General features: G+C 45.1%; 1 pseudogene across 1 annotated transcript; it reads left to right on the plus strand.

Annotated features, from left to right (window-relative positions):
* The first annotated feature begins 1554 nt into the window (after positions 1 to 1554).
* LOC148008696 (rop guanine nucleotide exchange factor 3-like) lies at positions 1555 to 5815 on the plus strand (annotated as a pseudogene). Its single transcript, XR_015689972.1, has 7 exons — positions 1555 to 2988; positions 3082 to 3201; positions 3432 to 3586; positions 3936 to 4010; positions 4091 to 4358; positions 4445 to 4807; positions 5608 to 5815. The product of XR_015689972.1 is annotated as a rop guanine nucleotide exchange factor 3-like (transcript).
* Positions 5816 to 6195: the final 380 nt, after the last annotated feature.

Consider the following 6195-nt stretch of genomic DNA (forward strand, 5'->3'; position numbering starts at 1 on the left):
GCAAGGACAATATGCCTAGATCCAATGAGATATGATTGATGTTGTGCAAGGATGGACAAGTGCGTGCATGGAATTGGGTGTGTGTGGGGATAGTGTGTGTGTGTGGAGGTGGTGTAGTGTGGAAGTGCCTAATGTGAAAGCGAGCACAAAGGCTCGGGTAGAAGCGAAGGCTAGCATAGAAGTCCAAGGTGAGTGTGTAGAATTGCTAGGCTACGATAGAAATCCTAGGGCAGTGTGGGCATGCAACCCCTACCTAAAGTGTGGGCATGCAATTTTTGAAATTGGGTGCAGACATGGGCACCAAGCCTTTACATACCAAAAGGACAGATTTTGCAAAAAAGTGAAAACTATTATATTTATAATTTTTTTGATTGGTTGAAAATGTAAAAAGTACACCCTTGTTTGTCACTTTACAAACTGGGCGGGGGAGACTCCCCATCTAAAAGTGGTCAGGGAAATCACGTGTTTAACAGGTAAATAATAAGTCATGTCCTCTTTGATGTGTATAAGACTGCAAACACCCAATCCCTAAAGAAGTATTTTGCTTTGTTAATACTTGCAAATTGGGCGTCCACCATTTGGTGTATAATCAGTCATAGTGTTAGATTGTTTTGAGGGCAAGTGAGGGTTAGCGCCTGCTGTGTAACCGCCCTTAAGTGATAATATCATTATATGCTAGGGGGGTTAGAGGGAGCGCAGAGTTTGAACTCATGCACCATACTAATGAAACCCACACCCAAACCATTATGCCATGATCGGGTTAATTAAAAGCCTTCAAAGTTTGAAGGGTTCCTCACCTCTAAAATTAAGTTTCCTCACCTCTTAATTTTAATTTTAGAGGTAAATTTCAAAATTTGAAGTTGGTGGGCTCCCTCCCTCCCTCCCTCCCTCTCTCCCTCTCTCCCTCTCTCTCTCTCTCTCTCTCTCTCTCTGTGTCTCCGAGCCTTGAGGCTTGAGGTCTTTGGATTGCAAGTGGCAACGTTATTTTTGTAAAAAGATTGCTGTTGCTGCGTCATTGTCAATTATCGCTAGCTCGTGCGAACTTACGAGGGATTTGAGAGAGGGTAGAGCCTGAGATAGGGAGCAAACATCCCATAAATACAGCAAATATCTAACAAATTAAGTCGCTAAAATCGTAAAGAATATAATTGATTTTTCACATCAACCCGAGGCTCCTCGACATTTATACTGATCTGTCCAGACCCCCAGAACCCACACAGAGCAGTAAAAATCTGCCTGTGTATTCGTTTTAAATACCCATTTTTCGTATTGCACACACAATCACAGTCGCACAGTAGTTTCGGATTCGGGGGGGGGGGGGGGGGGGGGGTCAAAATTCAAATTCCTTTTCTCGAGAAAGCGAGAGAAGTAAAAGATTTTGGACAGATCCTCGGCACATCAAAATCCTCATATTTTGGGCCAAAAGAACAATTCATGAAATTAGAAAAAGATGGCCAACAAATGAAAAAACAAGACTGTAAACACTCGTAACAGAGTCATATTACCGGGTTTCTCGTTTGATCATTACCCACAAGTGATGTTTTGGGTGAGGCCCTTCACCTGCATTCCTAACTAGAATTACATCTGAGACTGGGAAGATATGATTACTGTTATAGCTTTCTTAGCTGATTGGAGGCCATCTACCATTACTGTTATAGCTTTCTTAGCCGATTAGAGGTCATCTATCATTACCCACAAGTGATGTTTTGGGTGAGGCCCTTCACCCTGCATTCTTAGCTAGAATTAGATCTGAGACTAGGAAGACATGATCACTGTTATAGCTTTCTTAGCTGATTAGAGGTCATCTATCATTACCCACACGTAATGTTTTTGGGTGCGGCCCTTCACCTGCATTCTTAGCTGATTAGAGGTCACCTATCATTACTCACAGGTAATGTTCTGGGTGATTGCCTTCTTATGCAGGTGAATTAGGAGGTCTAATCTCATCAGTTTCGACTGAAAAGAGTTGCTAAAATACTCCCTCACAGCTCACGTTTTGAGTGCCGCTGCCAGAGACTCTTGAATGAGGCCCTTCTCATGCAGGTGAATCAGGGCGTCTAATCCCTTCAGTTTTGACTGAAAGAATTGCTAGAGTACTTCCTCACAGCTCATCTTTTGAGTGATGCTGCCAGGTGAATTATAGCCTCTAATCCCGTCAGTTTGGATTGAAAAGAGTTGCTGAAACATTTCTCACTGCTACATGTTTCGCATGATGCTGGCAGTTGAAGTAGAGCCTCTAATTCTATCTGTCTGGATTGAAAAGCAATGCCGAAACATTTCTCGCAGCTTATGTTTTGGCCGATTCTGGCAGGTGAATCAGAGCCTCCAATGCCATCAGTTTGAATTGGAAAGAGCTGCTAAAACATGGAGTGCTTCGGGAAGTGCTGCGGTCAACTGCTGGGAGAAAGCCTGAGTTGATAATAAGGTAGACAATGGAAAGGCAGGAGAGCACCAGCTCCAGTATAAGCCTCAACAGCTGGGGGTCAGATGTGGGTCATACTTGTTTTGCCAATAGAACAGGTTGCTCATGTTGCTACCCTGGTGATCATCAAGTAGAAAGGGGGGAGGAGGACCTAGCAAGCAGTTTCAACTTCACTAGCTGCGGTAGCAGTGGCCCATTTGACATCCGCTGCCATCATCATCATCATCATCAGGATCATCAAAAGGGTCCTCATTCATGTCGGCATCCCATTTCAGATCAAAGTATGATAATGCAGGAAGGCTGCTTTCTGCAAGACCCACTCCCTTGCCCAATTTATGCACAGACTGATGATGGTCACGGTTGTACAGCCCATTTATCTTCTTGTATCAACAAACTACATATCCGAGATGCCGATGTTGGATCATCAAAATATGATGAGCATCTTGCTGATCAGAATTGCCCTCCATCAATGCCAGGACTGCACTACCCACATTGTGATTCTGTTGAGGTCTCGCTCCCTGTAAAGCTTCCCAATTTGTATAGCCACCATGAGAATGAGTGGTCAAGTGAGTGGCCATTGCAGAGATGTTAGTTGGATAAATGCCTCCCTAATTAAAGCTCTTCAAAAGCAATGCTAATGTAGGAAATGGTCTACTCAGATTTGATGATGATGATGAAGGAGCGGTTCGCAAAGCTCCTGCTTGGGGAGGACTTTTCAGGCGGATCTAGAGGAGCAAGCACAGCTCTCACGATCTCAAATGCAATAGCAAAGCTCTCAGGTTAGTCCTACCTGGTCTTTTTTAGTCCGAGTGCATCAATCACAAGGCTGTGCAAATAGCCTCTCTAATCCCTGTTTAGTCTGTCTTTAATATGCTATTAGAGCTGCTTGGTTACCAGAGTAGGGCTTCAATTGAAATTTGAGCCATTTGTGTCCATGTGGTTGATTAATTAAAATAGATGGTGAGGTTAGCACAAAGAAGTGTTTGAAGGTGCTTTAATGGCTTTGCAGCTGCTATATTTGGGGATCTCTGGAGGCTTGAACCATTATGTCAAGACAGCAAGTTAAGATGGTTGAGGGAGATGGAGTGGCTTGCATCCCCTTGTGATTACATTGTTGAACTTGTCCCCACTTCTCAAGCACTTCCTAGTGGAGCTACAATTGAGGTGAGCATTCTGTTTGTTAATCCAAACAGGTATTTGCATATGAAGTTTGAGGTGGAGTTGCAATAAATTTTAGATCAATTCCCACGATAATTCCCACATTGTGAAATACAACATCATGAGCCTCTAGCAGGGAGGGTTTGCATACCTAGGTAGGTATGTGGTGCCTTCCAAGCAGCAGCTCATGATGTTGAACGCTACAGGGAAAAACAAAGAAAAAGGGCCTCTTTCCCACTTGGGAAAATCAAAAACTTGTTGTGAAACCGGTGTGACAGCAATGTTAGTATCTGACTGTTTATTTATGGGCTCTCAAGTTTCCTTTCCTGCAAAAATTTGCCTTGCATTTGTACAGGTGATGGCTAGCAAGCCGCGAGCTGATGTCTACATTGGGCTTCCTGCATTGCAAAAGCTAGATAGTATGTTGATGGTAAGTAGCAGCTGGTTTTGTCAAGTTATGCTAGACTCTATTGACATGCATAAGATTGAAATGCAAGTTCTCTTGTGTAGGAAATTCTAGACAGGTTTAGAGATACAGAATTTTGGTATGCTGAGAGTGTGCAGGAAAGCCCAAGTCGTGAAATGGCCTGATTTCTGATGAAAGCAATGGGTCCCTGTTGCAAAGGTCCCTTCTTGTGGCCTTTCAGAGAATGCGAGAAAGCAACTCTCTTATCAGAGAGAGTCTGCCTTTCAGATACTTAAAGCAGCCAAGTCTATCAATGAGCATGTTCTATCAGAGATGGACATCCCAGCGAGCTATCTAAAGGCTCTTCCTAAAGTAAGCATCAAAATATATGTGCTGTAAATGGTGGCTTTTATCTGTTTTCAGCGCACCTGATGGATCTATGGCCTTGAATAATGCAGAGTGGCAAAAAGGTCATAGGTGACAGTCCATTGAAAGTCGTCACCTCTGAGCTCTGCTGCTTTCGGTCTCTACTATCTGCAGTTGAAAATCCATCTTTCGAGAGCCTATCAACTTTGGCTAATGGCTTAGAGTCTCTTGTCCACATATGGAAGGGTAAGATTAACAGCAGGCTTTCACACATTGGAGACAATGCTTGCAGGGCAACAGCAACTTGGGGGATGACAAAGGACACATCTATAAAGAAGCTGGAGAGGAAAAAGAAATATGTAGAAAGAGCTCAAAGTCTTCTCATGGAGCTGAGGCAGAGATTTCCTGGGCTTTTGCAGACTTCCTTGGAGCTGAGTAAAATACAAAATAACAAGGTATGCAGGAATTCTGGCACTGGTTTTCTTGAGGGGCAGAATTGTGTTGTGCTTTCAAAACAAGCAAGCATAATTCCCACATTGTGAATTACAACATCACGAGCTTCTGCGGGGAGAGAGATTGCATACCTAGACAGATGCGGCTGGGGGCGGGACTGCTGGGCACGGGGGAGGGGGGGGGGGTGGGGGGGGGGAGGAAACTGCTGGGTGTGGGGTGGCGGGAGCAGGGACCAACTGCACCTAGCTTGGTATGCGGTGCCTCTGGAGTGGAAGCTTGTGATGTGGAAAAGTACACGTGAAATAGGGAGAAGAGCCACTCTTCCTACATGGGAACATTTCAGAAACTCACCGGGAAAGTTTATGAAACTAGTATCCTCAGATACAGAACCTGGCTGGAGGGCTAGAATCAGTCTTGATTGCTTTCAATCAAAGTTTGTGAAAAGTGACTAGGGGAGGGAGGCCAGATGGAGCCGTGGTCAAGGCATCCCAGTCTATTGCACCTGGTTCTGGAAGAGATGGTTTGAAGGAAATGAGTTCTGTTATGTGATCAAAAACATAGACAGACCTCTGAGGGGAAACACGGTGCGCTGGTGTTGAAGCAGGAGGAGGTAGACAAGGCCCTGACTGATTGCAAAAGACAAGGCCGTTCCCTGTTTTTGTTTTATTCTCCTCTTAAGCTATCAGATCTTTATCCAGGAATGCCACTGTTTGATCAGCTGTCTGTTATTGTTAATTTTATCCTGATGAATAACGCATGGATGTTGCTGACCAATGTGCAAGCTGGTGAATGGCTGTTATAGGATGTTGGGTGTGCCGTATTGGAGAGCTACTCGCGCGTGCTGGTGAAGCTCTGCAGCCCGGATCCAAGCACGGATTGAGGAAGTACTGGTAGCAGACAGGGATGCAGTGCTGTCCCAGATTCAGTCAACGGATCACAGCGGGGAGAAGCAACCGGATGCAGACGAAGCAGACGTGGAAGGTCCCCTAACATCGCCGGGAATCAGCTGATTTTGCCTGCAAGCACAGCAACGATATGGAGCCCGAGGGGGGGGTTCATCATGATAACAGCTGCAGCTGCTGTACTGCCAGGACTAGCTCCAGTGACAGCCTACTGCACCTTGGCTTGCAATTGGAGATGCTTCTAGGTAATGTGAAGCTGCCTAAACACTAAATCTGGGGACTTGGGAAAGAGCAACAGCCAAGCAGCCATGATCAATGGCAGTATAACCCTTCGAGGGGGTCAGTAGTGTGGCATCAGCTGATGCAAACCTCTCTGCTGCTCCTGATCTTGTTGCAGAGCCAGGCTTTTGCATGGAGGATGGAGCTTTGAGAAAGATCTGAAGCCACTTCTGATACCCATATTGATTGAGGCTTTAAGGTCAGCTACA

Source organism: Lygodium microphyllum, unplaced genomic scaffold (genome assembly GCF_053477565.2).
Source record: "Lygodium microphyllum isolate KBCC unplaced genomic scaffold, Lygodium_microphyllum_v1.1.10 scaffold_81, whole genome shotgun sequence".
NCBI classification, from domain to species: Eukaryota; Viridiplantae; Streptophyta; class Polypodiopsida; order Schizaeales; family Lygodiaceae; genus Lygodium; species Lygodium microphyllum.